Source organism: Lissotriton vulgaris, chromosome 7, assembly GCF_964263255.1.
Source record: "Lissotriton vulgaris chromosome 7, aLisVul1.2, whole genome shotgun sequence".
NCBI lineage: Eukaryota > Metazoa > Chordata > Amphibia > Caudata > Salamandridae > Lissotriton > Lissotriton vulgaris.
Window position 1 is genome coordinate 1,288,128,487 of NC_141695.1, and position 13,995 is coordinate 1,288,142,481.

Below are 13,995 nucleotides of genomic sequence, written 5' to 3' on the forward strand. Positions count from 1 at the left end.
GGGCCGTGGCTACCGATTTGCCTGCCTGATGTAAAGACAGCAAAAATTTTACGACAGACTCTTCCTGGCCCCAAAGCTCCCCCCTAGCCGAACCCAAAAAGGACAAATAGGAACGAAACGCCCCTTCATATGCCTTCCTTGTCCTGAGTGCTAAACTCTCTCCCACGAGGTTTTGTAATTCGGGGCACCGAGAGACCAGAGAGCTTCGGGAAATGGTGCCGCCACCGGGTCCGCTGTGGGCATAAAACCCCAGAAGGCCTGCATACGGAAACGAGAAAGCGCATCAGCGGCCTGATTAAGTACTCCGGGCACATGCCTTGCCCTAAAGAGCACGTTCAATTGCATACATAGTAACACAATTTCCTTGAGCAATCTCAGAATCCATTTGCATCGTGCTGCCTGACTATTGATACACTCGACCACGGTCATGTTATCAGACCAGAAGACCACAGAGTGATCCCGGAACCCTTCAGGCCATGTCTTTAGGGCCACCAGAATGGGGAATAGTTCAAGAAAAGCAATGTTACTCGTCAGCCCACACTCGTGCCACCATGACGGCCACTTTTGAGCCGACCAGTGGTTACCAAATATGGCGCCAAAGCCTATACTCCCTGCCGAATCCGTCCACAGCCCCAACTCCTCGGAGGACACCGCCGGCTTGTTCCAGACAATCCGACCATTGAAATCCGCCAGGAATGCCAACCAAATGCGCATGTCCTGGCGAATCTCTGCCGAGAGCCTCGTGCGGTGGTGTCCCTCTTTAAGACCGACCATGGCTTGTGCAATCGAGCGGGAAAAAGGGCGGGCCATTGGCATAACTCTAAGGGCAAAATTCAACTGACCCACAGTTTGCTGCAATTGATGCAAGTTCACCTTGGTCTCCCGAATACATGTTTCCAGCGAGGCCCTGAATTTCATTACCTTTTCTTTGGGCAACCGGAAGCAACCCTCTTCGGAATCGAGCTCTATACCAAGAAACTCGAGCGAAGTAGATGGCCCCACAGTCTTACCTGGCGCCAATGGCACACCGAAATGATTCATCAGACTACAAAAATCTTTTAAGGCCTGTGCACATTCCGGATCCCCGGCCGCCCCCAGGAACAGAAAATCGTCAAGATAATGCATAACATGCTGAAACCCCGTCATTCTTGTGAAAACCCATTGCAGAAAACAACTGAATTTCTCAAAATAAGCACAAGATATGGAGCATCCCATCGGCATACATTTATCCATGTAATAGCGACCCTGAAACATAAAACCCAGGAGACGCTGATCGTCTGGGTGTACCGGGAGCAACCGGAACGCTGACTCGATGTCTGATTTGGCCATCAGCGCTCCGGGCCCCAGGCGATTCAACATGGCGACGGCCTCATCAAAAGATGCGTATCGCACCGAACACACCTCCGGGTCTATCGCATCGTTTACTGAAAGACCTCTCGGGGCTGACAAGTTATGTATTAATCTAAACTCACCCGGGTCCTTCTTGGGGACCACTCCCAAGGGGGAACAAACAAAGTTAGCAACTGGTGGCATGTCGAAAGGTCCGGCAACCCGACCCCGGGCCACCTCTTTCCCAATTTTTGCCTGTACCACTGCCGTTTTCTGCAGGACCGACAGTTGGTTCCTACAATGTGCCTTACCCTGAAAATTCCCCACTGGGATGCGGAAACCATACGAAAACCCGTCTCGCAATACCCCAGCGGAGACGTGATCCGGGTATTCATTGAGCCAAGGTATCATTGCCATGGTATCAATCGGGGTAGGTAAAGGCGCCCCTCGGACTATTTCAGACCTGTTTGGTGCTTCCCCTACCACCGTTATCACCCGTTTTGGCTCTGCACATGGACTCAGGATGAGAGGACTGCCCACACCCCCCACAGTCGTGTCTAAACTTGCATGACCCCTGGGGCCTTGTACATTTCCCCCTGTTAAAATTCCAGCAGATCCCTTTTTTGCCTGTGTTGCCACTCGACCTTGAGTGATGCTCGTTACTTGCACCCGCCCGAAAGGGCACCCCAGATGCATGGCGGGAAAAATCACCCCTGTTCCCCCCCGACAAAGGTGCCTTTAACATGCCCGATTTCTCCATCTTTTGCCAGGAAATGGAGTCGTAACAATCCCACATCAGAGCTGTGTCGTACTCCTTGGCCTTCCGAAAAACATTATCATAACAAAACCACTGATTGCCCTCATATGACTGAGAGTACTCCATAATACGTGTCTGATGCACGGGCAACTCGGCCAACAATTCAGGCCTTCGTTCCCCCATAATTGAAGTGAATATACCAAACGCTCTGCCCCAGTTACCTATGTTCTCATCGACCTTAAAGGCGGCCATCTTGGCGCGCCACACACTCGGATGCAGAAACTATTTTTGACCCTTCACATGCTCGATCTCGTAATGATCAGTTAGCAAAGAAAACATGTTTACATACTTATCAGCCCAAATCTTTTCCTTGACCTCAATCGGAATATGCTGGGCCACTTTCTCCCTTCGTGAGGGTACAGACCCCTCCCCCGCAATCGGCAATGGCCGCTTACCTAGATTAGAAGCTGTAGCCGTAGTCGCTGCCGAACTCGTGCCCGTTGCGGTTTCACCCACTGGAGCCTGTGGGGGAACAGAAGAACATGGTGCCTTTGCAGCCTCTCTTGATTGCCGCAACTGCCTCATTACTGCCCTGGCATCATCTGCCGTGGCGCCCTCACTATCTTTCCCCAACCACGCTGCCAGCTGTGCGGCCAACTCAGGAGGCATATCCTCTCCGTTCACAGGGGTGACTACGACAGGAATTGGTTGCCCCTCCTTTGGAACCGGGCTCGGCTCCTCAATCGGTGTATTGGGAAGCGCCGGCGGCGCCTCGGGAACCGGGGCCTCTCCCCCAGTTGCCCCCTTCTTGGACCTTTTGCCTCTCCCGTTGGGGACTACTCCCGGCAATGCTGGTCCGACGACTCGCTTAGGGCCCCCTACGCCGTTCATTGCCGCCATCTGCTTCTTCATCACGGCCATGTCTTTTACGAGCATGCGGAGCATCTGATCAGTACCGACCCGCTTTCCGGCCTTCTTGCCCGGCATTCTCCAACGATGATGTCTGAAAGAACAAAAGACAAAATTACAACGCTCAAAATTGGCTCTTCGTTCCGTCTCGAGCTCACGTGCAGCGGGGAGGTGCAGCTTCAGAGCACAGGAACAAGAGGATGCTACCGTGGCTTGTCGCTCCTTATATCCTTCTTCAGGGCGGCGTAAACCCGCCTCTGCCCGCCTCCGGGGGCGTGGCTGGTGGCTTCGGTGTCTAGGACAGCCCACTCTAGGGCGGGAAAAAACGCGCCCCGGCTACGCCGCTTCGGGCATACCAGCCGAGGCTCGCCTCCCGCCCAAGATGGCTTCCCGGGGGGATCGGGGTACTCCACCATACGTTCGGGGGGACCGATTGGTCGCCCCTTTCCATTATTGCTGCATCCTAGCTCCATATTCCAAACTGTATAGATTGTGAACCTGATACCCTCTATATCCAGTTGCATTGTGCCACTGATGCTCTCACCGCTTACCTTTCTTCAGACCTGGTTGTTGGTCCATGACTTTTCGGTCTCCAGGATACTTTGATAATTGCCTGGATATGTACTTAAGTACAGTTCTGAGTTTTCAAAGAAGTTAGTGGCTGACCGGCTATACCAAATCTTACGAAAGAAATAAAGGGGAGCTCATCTTGAAAGTTGGAAAAAATACTACACATTTTAAGTCTCATGCCTAATAGAGATGGAAACTGTTGTCTGAATAGTCCCTGATGTCAAGAATTTAGAAGTGAATGCCAGGAAATATGTTTGAAATACTAATAGACAATTGAAACAGAATTTAGCATTTTTTGTAGAAAGGGAAAAATAGATGTTTTCAACTTACAAAATTCAGTTTATAGTGCGTTATTGCACATGGTCAGTAAGCAAACATGTCACAAAATGGAGGGCGATTGTCTGAATTGTTGCCAAATGTTCAGTTTTGTGAAAAAGTTCCTTTTATTTTGGATGCAACTCAGAAAAAAAGGTTGAAAGAAAGATTTTATTATGATATACACAGTACATTTCAGGCACACTGAACATATGCTCTGTAGTATTTTGATTCATTTCTGCATTGACAGTGTTTGAAATTGACGTATATGCTGTGTATTACAGGATGGATACACAATCGATGTCCAGTGCATTGATGAAGTGAGTGGAAAATGGTCTATATTTGGTGAAGAATACCTCCTGGAAAATGCTAATAAAGCATGCTGTTGAAATAATGATGATATGAGATCTATTCAGTGTTTCTGTTTGATGACAACAAAGAAGTACTTTGAAGAAAAGCACGGTTAGTCATTTTTTCTTAGCACTTACAGTATAGTGTGTGATGCATATTCAATTTAGGAAAAAATATGAGCAGATGAAGAGTAGTCTGAATTGGGTAATGAGACATTGTCTCATCTCAACCATAGCACTCAGCCAAGCCAACCACAAGCCACTTCCAATACCAGGAGAACAGCATCAGCTGATATGGGAATCAGAAACGTGCCCCAGCATAAACTCTTTTGCAGCAGCTGCCAGCCACAGGTTTCTGGTTGCTTGTTCTCCTTGCTCAGGAGATGCCTGCTAGGAAGATGACTAGTTCTTGTCTCAGACCTTTCCTAAGGTGAGGGAGTAACATATGCACTCAGCCAGTGACCTCTATGTTGAGCTTCCTCTGCTCTAATGCTCAAACTCATCAATGCAGTATATACATGTTAGTTTTCAAGTTACTCACACTCATAGGGTGAGCATGACGGGAATTTGATTCATCTCGTTTGCAGCACTACTGTCACTGCAGCCATAAAAACATGATGCAAAATTGCACAAAAAGCAACACTTTGATTGAAAAGTTTAGTCTATCTCACACAAGGATCAATGCTCATTTGCATAATGCATCATTCACATTCAGCCTCATTTACATGCAAATCTGAAGAGTGGTGCACATTTAATGCTAATGGATAGGCAGTGATTAGTAGTCTAGCTTCGGGAAATATCTCTTAAGATAAATTCTTGATGATTTTTGGCACTTATTAAAAGAAGAGCCAGATCACAGTAACTTCAATTGAAGTATGTCTACTATTTGATAGTATATTAAAAAGTTACTTAGATTATTTCTCTAAATTTGTTAGAAGTTGTGAAAATGCTTACCGTCATGTCTCTGATTTCTGTTTACTCTAAGCAAATTACCAGCTATATTTTTGAATTGAGGAAAACCATGGGGAAGGCAGCCAGGCTAAATCTTGGTGTTTCTTTACAGGGTAAAGTTATGTCATTGGTACATTGTGATCTGCACTGCGTGCCCTTGCATTCTTCAGGGGGTCATGACCGCAGTGCTTTTTTAGACTAGAGCGGGAGTGGGGCATCAGTGCAGCAATGTCTCCTGCTCAGGCTAAATCACGGAAGATTCAGAAGTTGACAAGTAGGCAGATGTCTATTTAACTGCCCTCCACAGCACTGTAAACTGGCAGAAGAATTCCACATGCATGAGCATTGACCTTTCAATTAAAGTACACTTCAGATCTGTCCTAGACGCCTTAAAAATAGGTTCATTCAAAGATCTATTTAGCTTCCCATTACTTCTTCTTCTCTAATTAGGGTGCCTTTCCATCTCCACCCGACAAATTAAGACTCAGTAGAAATGCTGCCCTGGTTCAGAGATTCTATTCTCAATTAATCACACATCGTTAGACTCAGGAGAATCACCACTTGCTGTCATTTGTTTTTATTTCATTCCAGCTCCAATTAATGCAACTAAAGATGCAACTTTGCATATGTTTATATTCACCATTCCTAGTGCCACCAAATCTCCATTAGTTAGAGCTTTTCCTGTCCCTCCTTGCCTATATTTTTTTGACCTGCTTGTAAAATTCCACCTTTATCTGCAATTCACGGAGAACTTCTTAATTCTCTTTTGGACTATTATTCGTCACTGTCCACCTGGACGTTTGCCATTTTTCTGCATTGGTCTCTTCTGCCATTGGGCTTTGGATACTGCTCTGAGGTGAATATCTATTCCTTTGAGATTTGCATTACAAATGCTGTAAAACATGATAATACAGACATTCTAAATCCTTTCTCACTTAGGACTTCTACTTGCCTCAGAAAAACCTTCCAACTTTTTGATATTTGAAGCCTGTTATTGCTGCATCCTAGCTCCATATTCCAAACTGTATAGATTGTGAACCTGATACCCTCTATATCCAGTTGCATTGTGCCACTGATGCTCTCACCGCTTACCTTTCTTCAGACCTGGTTGTTGGTCCATGACTTTTCGGTCTCCAGGATACTTTGATAATTGCCTGGATATGTACTTAAGTACAGTTCTGAGTTTTCAAAGAAGTTAGTGGCTGACCGGCTATACCAAATCTTATGAAAGAAATAAAGGGGAGCTCATCTTGAAAGTTGGAAAAAATACTACACATTTTAAGTCTCATGCCTAATAGAGATGGAAACTGTTGTCTGAATAGTCCCTGATGTCAAGAATTTAGAAGTGAATGCCAGGAAATATGTTTGAAATACTAATAGACAATTGAAACAGAATTTAGCATTTTTTGTAGAAAGGGAAAAATAGATGTTTTCAACTTACAAAATTCAGTTTATAGTGCGTTATTGCACATGGTCAGTAAGCAAACATGTCACAAAATGGAGGGCGATTGTCTGAATTGTTGCCAAATGTTCAGTTTTGTGAAAAAGTTCCTTTTATTTTGGATGCAACTCAGAAAAAAAGGTTGAAAGAAAGATTTTATTATGATATACACAGTACATTTCAGGCACACTGAACATATGCTCTGTAGTATTTTGATTCATCTCTGCATTGACAGTGTTTGAAATTGACGTATATGCTGTGTATTACAGGATGGATACACAATCGATGTCCAGTGCATTGATGAAGTGAGTGGAAAATGGTCTATATTTGGTGAAGAATACCTCCTGGAAAATGCTAATAAAGCATGCTGTTGAAATAATGATGATATGAGATCTATTCAGTGTTTCTGTTTGATGACAACAAAGAAGTACTTTGAAGAAAAGCACGGTTAGTCATTTTTTCTTAGCACTTACAGTATAGTGTGTGATGCATATTCAATTTAGGAAAAAATATGAGCAGATGAAGAGTAGTCTGAATTGGGTAATGAGACATTGTCTCCTCTCAACCATAGCACTCAGCCAAGCCAACCACAAGCCACTTCCAATACCAGGAGTACAGCATCAGCTGATCTGGGAATCAGAAACGTGCCCCTACACAACCTGTTTTGCAGCAGCTGCCAGCCACAAGTTTCTGGTTGCTTGTTCACCTTGCTCAGGAGATACCTGCTAGGAAGATGACTAGTTCTTGTCTCAGACCTTTCCTAAGGTGAGGGAGTAACATATGCACTCAGCCAGTGACCTCTATGTTGAGCTTCCTCTGCTCTAATGCTCAAACTCATCAATGCAGTATATATATATATGTTAGTTTTCAAGTTACTCACACTCATAGGGTGAGCATGACGGGAATTTGATTCATCTCGTTTGCAGCACTACTGTCACTGCAGCCATAAAAACATGATGCAAAATTGCACAAAAAGCAACACTTTGATTGAAAAGTTTAGTCTATCTCACACAAGGATCAATGCTCATTTGCATAATGCATCATTCACATTCAGCCTCATTTACATGCAAATCTGAAGAGTGGTGCACATTTAATGCTAATGGATAGGCAGTGATTAGTAGTCTAGCTTCAGGAAATATCTCTTAAGATAAATTCTTGATGATTTTTGGCACTTATTAAAAGAAGAGCCAGATCACAGTAACTTCAATTGAAGTATGTCTACTATTTGATAGTATATTAAAAAGGTACTTAGATTATTTCTTTAAATTTGTTAGCAGTTGTGAAAATGCTTACCGTCATGTCTCTGATTTCTGTTTACTCTAAGCAAATTACCAGCTATATTTTTGAATTGATGAAAACCATGGGGAAGGCAGCCAGGCTAAATCTTGGTGTTTCTTTTTTTTTTTTTAGTTTGAAGTTTATTAAAGTATAAAGAAGCAAAGACAGAAAATGAAGAAACAATCATAAGTTATAAAAAACATGAAATCTCTCTTACAAAAAAGTAGAACTGATTAAAATATCCATACAGAAAAATAGGGTAAACGATAATGTTCATGAACATAGGGGAATTGAGGTATAACCTGTATATTAAAACACATAAGTGATATGAAAAAACATTACATGCAATTAGGAAAATGCAATCACGGTGGTTTTTGGACTTCAACAATGCGGACTTGAGAAGTGGGTGGGATTCTGACAACTCTGGATAAATACTCAGTAAGGGGAAGCCATAAAAAGATCACGTTTGATTGCTAAGGAAATGGGGGAAACAAAATTAGTGTCTAGACGATGATTAAAACAGACTGCATTCCACCAAGCATTAAAGGAAACATCATTAGCCTGTTTCCAATGCGATGTAATTTGGTGTAAGGCAATGGCCATCAAAAGGTCAATTAATTTATGTTTGTGGGACGAATCGGTAAAAATAGGAGAAAGAGAACCTAGAAAAATATGAACAGTGGAGAAGGAAAAATGAAAATTGAAAATCTTTTGAAACTGGGACCATACCAATTGCCAGAAATGAAAAATGGGAGGACAATCGAACAGCATATGTATCAAATCAGCTGAAGAGCAGGGACAGGACCAACAAGTGGAGGGAGTGTCTGAGGAGAAAGATGACAGAATTAATGGAGTAAATAGTGTACGGTTATAAACAAAAAATAAGGTTTGGGTAGTGTTAGCAGCTCTGGTGGTACTATGAATCTTAGACCAAATGTTATCCCATAGAGTGAATGACCAAACTTGAGACAAATATTTTTCCCAAGCCAACTCAACTTTAGATTTGGTACGCTCAGTAAAAGATTGAATAGACTTATAGAGAAAAGAAGCAGAAGGGGACTGATCGAGTGCATTGGAAACAGGAAGATATGCTATAGGGATAGAGTTTGTAGCAGGGAGTGAAGAAAGGTATTGGGAAAGGGAAGGAATCAGTGACAAATATTGTGTACGAGAAGAGGATGGTAACAAAAATTGTTTTTGGAGGTCTTGAAAAGGAAGAGGTTGATTACCGGAAAGAAGTTGAGAGATCCATTTTAAACCAAGAGAATGCCAGGTTTTCCAATATAATGAGCGATTACGAATTTTTAGGTGTTTATTATGCCAAATAGGTTGGGTATGAGTAGAGGAAGCAGAAGGATAAGAGGATAGTAAGTAAGGTTGAAGATGAGAGCGAGAACGAGAGATAATGGGGGAACGAAGAGACGTTACATTAGAAGAGAAGGAAAGAACCTCACTAAAGTCAAAAGGATGAAGGAAAGAAGATTCTAACCTTAGCCAAAGAGGGGGATAATAAGGAAGATCTGAAGAGAGCCAACGCAAGGCTTGCTTTAAGGATAAAGCGTTATGATAAGATGATAAGATTTAAAACTAGGAAATTTAACCCCACCCAGGGATTTATCCTTTTTCAAAGCAGAAAGGGCTATTCGAGATTTCTTACCCTTCCACAAAAATTTTAGCAGAATAGAGTCTATCGACTTGAAGTAATAGTCTGGAATGTGAATGGGAATCATGGAGATGGAATAGAGTACCAGAGGTGCCAACATCATTTTGATGGAGTCAAGACGACCCCACCAGGAGAGGAAGAGAGGATTCCAACGATTGATAGACGCAGTAAGCTTACTAGAAAGTGATTCGAAATTGAACTTAAGAGTGTCTGAGAGACGAGGAGCGAACCAAACACCTAGATATTTAATCTTAGAAGGCTGCCAGGAAAAGCCAGAAGTATCAAAGAGATGTTTTTGACAGAGAGGGTTCAAGGGCAAGATTTCGCATTTATCAATCTTAAGACGGTAACCAGAAACGTTAGAGAAGGAGGAAACTTGATTTAAAAAGAAAGGTAAAGTTGATTGTGGGTCTGAACAATATAATAAAATATCATCCGCGTATACAGATAGTTTAACTTGCTGTTGAGAGCCATAATGAAAACCAGAAATATTTTCATCAAGTCTAATCTTAGTCAAAAAGGGTTCTAAAGCTAAAACAAACAAAAGAGGGGATAAAGGGCAACCTTGACGTACACCCCTTTGAAGGGGAAAGTAATCGGATGTCATACCATTTGCAAAAATTGAAGCATGAGGACTAGAATAAAGTAAAGAAATAAGAGAAATGAATTTAGGTGAAAAACCGAACCAACGAAGAGCTTGAAACATAAAGTCCCATCCTATTCTATCTAAAGCCTTCTCGGCGTCAAGAGAGATGGCAGCCAATGGACTAGAAAGGGAGGGGGCCTTACTCAAAATATTAAAGAAAACACGAGAGTTATCTGACGATAAACGACCTTCAACAAAGCCCGATTGTTCAGGGCCAATAATATTTGGTAACAGAGGATCCAATCTAAGAGCTATAATTTTGGCGAAAATGTTATAATCAGTGTTTACCAGGGAGATGGGGCGATAATTTTTACATAAGGTATGGTCTTTGTCTGGTTTGGGAATTAAACAAATTAATGCTTCTTGAAAGGTACCCTGGGAAGACCCGGAATCAACAAAAGATTGAAATAACAGGAGTAGTTTAGGAAGGAGAAGGGAGGAAAAGTGATTGTAGAATTCAATAGTGAAACCGTCAGGCCCAGGCGCTTTACCACGACGGAGGACAGAAACAGCATGTGAAATTTCAGAGAGGGAGATATCCAAATCAAGTGATTGAAAATCAACATGAGAGGAGAGAGGGGAAGGGATGTCTTGAAAATAAGTAAGAAGATCAGTCGGATCAGGACTAGATTCAGGAGTGTATAAAGTTTGATAGAAGGAAACAAATTGAGTTAATATGTCTTTATCTTTAAACAGAGAAATTCCAGCCGGACCTTGTAGAGATTACATTTTTGTTCTTTCTTTTCGTATTTTGAGATAGTTGGCTAGTAGTTTGCCCATTTTGTTCTGACCACCATAATAACGAGAGTTGCATTTAAGGAGAGAATTTGATGCTGCATTTGTGGTGAATTTATTAAAATCAAATTTGGCTGAGATAAGCTCGCGAAGGGAAGATTCAGAGTTAGAATTATAATAAGCATATTCTAACTTCTTAATGTTATCCAAAAGTTGAGTTGACTTAGAAATTTTTCTTTTGAGAAACAAAATTAATGACAAATTCCCTAGCAGCTGCTTTAAATGAATCCCACACCATGACAAAGGAAGATTCAGGGAGATGATTAAGTGTAAAAAATTCAGTGGTAAAGGCCGTAAATTGAGTGCAGAAATCGGAGTCAAGGAGTAAAGAGTTATTAAATCTCCAACGTCCTGAGTGAGGAGAGAAGGGAATAAGATCAATATCAACAAAGACGGGGGCGCTAGAGGGCGCGCTTGCGGAATGGCTGCCTAGACCTGCAGCTCCCGCTCCTTGGTCACTTATCCTGCCGTGATCCTTCGCCACGGGGTGCCGCGGTGCCCCCAGGAGACCGGATTCCGCATCCGGGGGGTGCTATCCACAATCGTGCCAAGTCTGGTGTGGCTGCGATCCCCAGAGCCGAAGATACGGACTTCTAAAACCTGCCCGGTGCCTGCTCGGGAGCTGCCTGAGGCGGGCGCTCGGACGCCACAACTGCGCGACCTCGGTGCCTGCCACGAGGCTCCCAGGCCGCAACGGACCCTCGCCTGCCCGATCCTGCTGAGGCGGCGTGCGGAGAGGACGGTGAAGGTAGGAGACTGCTGCCTGCTCTCCTTGGGTCTCCCCCCGGCCGTCACTGAGCTGCCGCTGAAGGCGGGCTGCCCCTGCCGCGACGCCTGCAATCGCGGCACTACCTGGCCGCCGTGCCTGTTTCCCCTGGCGCCATAGCCCCGTACCTGTGCAGCGACGCCCGCCTGCAATCCTGCATCGGGTGTTGGGGCTGCTCCATCGCGCGGAGTTCCCCAGGCAATCTCCCGCGTTGCTGGGTTATGGACTATTTCGAGCGCTGGATGTGCTGGGGGCTGTACATGGATCACACAGCTGCCATATAGAGAGGCGCCAGTCGATCTCTGTGCCACGCTATTCTCGACACTAGCCTGCCTCCCTGGATCTGACCCTACATCCCATAGGGGAGGGCCGATGCTCTGGCCTCTGCACTGCACAGCGAGTGCCTGCTACTGCAACAGGGTGCCCAGGACTGGACCAGTAACCACTACCACTGGGCGGTTGGTAGCCTTTTATCACTACTGGTGATACCGGCGGCATTGCATTATACTACAGCACACTGAGCCTGAGACCCTATTACCTACTCCTGGCTGTTTCCCACCCACAGTGCTCTGTCGCCCATTCCTTCTTTGGCCTCTCACTTGCCTCCGGTCACAACCATGGGACGGCCTGAGACTCGCCAGCCTAAGCTGAGCTTCGACAACACACGCAAAAGCAACACGTCGACGCAGATGAATCCAGGGACCAGCGTACCGCCACCACAGCCTGCCCCACCCATCGCTCCTGCTGCGGACCTTACCAACCTGATACAGGAGATGCGTCAAGGCTTCGCCACCGTCGTAGAGAAGGTGGACGGCGTCACAGCTAGGCTGGACGCCCTGGTCCATAAGGTAGATCGCCATGAAGAGCGCCTTACATCTGCGGAACAGAGAATCTCCGACAACACCGATGCCGCCGCATCCCAAACGTCGCAACTAGCGAGAATGGACAATCTCCTCCGCATCATAGCGGCAAAGAATGAGGACTTGGAAGCGCGCAGCCGCCGGAATAACATCCGCATCACGAATGTGCCGGAATCCACTGCTACGGGCAGGATGGAGCTCTATGTGGAGAAACTGCTCAAGGGCTCGGTCGGAGATGAAGCTTTCTCATCCCAGTTCATTGTGGAGAGGGCCCACCGATCCTTGGCGCCTCTGCCCCAACCAGGCCTGCCTCCGAGGCCTATCATTGCTCGTCTTTTGAATTATCGGGACCGCGACGCGGCCCTCAGGGCCGCCCGGACACAAGGATCACTGCGGTTTGAGGGCATTACCTTTTCCATTTATCCTGACTTCACCCCGATGGTCCAGGACGAGCGGCGCTTATTCCTCCCAGTGAAGAAAAAACTGCGGGAGGCCCAAATAGACTACGCCCTCTTGTACCCAGCGAAGCTTAGAGTCACCCACCAGGGCAAGCAACGCTTTTTCACCAACCCGCAGAAAGCTGAGGATTTCCTCAAGACGATCCGAAGAGCACGCAGAGATGGACAGGCCCCGGCAGACGACCAAGAGAATGATGACCTGCCTCCTGAGCGCCATGCAGACTAATGGATCTTACATACTCTGGCTCACATTTGCATCATACCGGACCACTAGCTGGCACTGACTCACCACTTGAGAATTGGGGAGATGCGTGAGCGGCGATCACCTGGACATTGCACCCCAGTGGTAACGTATACCAAGGACCACTCTCTCGGCCCTAGACTCCACCGAGGGCGGTACAGTTTGGAGCTATGGCCCGGATAGTGGCAGCGCGTACTTTCTGATGTACCCCTATTGGGTGTTCCCCACTGACTTATTGTTTGTTTGGCTGTTTGCCTCTCTGAAGTTGGGGGGGAGGGTGAAGGGGGGGGTTCGCGTTGAGGGGATCCAAGGCTACTGGCATGTTTGGGATGCTGGGGTGGGTGGGGGGGGGCTAGTTTTTGTGAGGTTAGCATTGAATGCGCTGTGTATATATTACTTCGCCTGGTGTATGACTCGGTCCTTTGGGAGTGGTGGTGGATCCTTTGTTTGGCCCTCTTGGGCACCTTCGTCTTTGCTGTCGCTATGTCCATGGCTGATGTGAGCGCTGCTGCGCGACTGACATGTTTATCGTGGAATGTCCGGGGGCTGAACGATGCTAAAAAATGCAGGAATGTTATTGCTTATTTGAATAGACATCATGTACAAGTTGCCATGCTACAAGAGACGCACATGCCCATACGTAGAGACAACTCCTTTGGACTCAAA

General features: G+C 45.5%; 2 non-coding genes across 2 annotated transcripts; both read right to left on the reverse strand.

Annotated features, from left to right (window-relative positions):
• Positions 1-4,409: 4,409 nt before the first annotated feature.
• Positions 4,410-4,716, reverse strand: LOC147703449 (Nuclear RNase P). The gene has a single exon (XR_015298581.1).
• A 2,420-nt stretch (positions 4,717-7,136) lies between these two features.
• On the reverse strand, positions 7,137-7,443 carry LOC147703450 (Nuclear RNase P). The gene has a single exon (XR_015298605.1).
• Between the last annotated feature and the right edge of the window lie 6,552 nt (positions 7,444-13,995).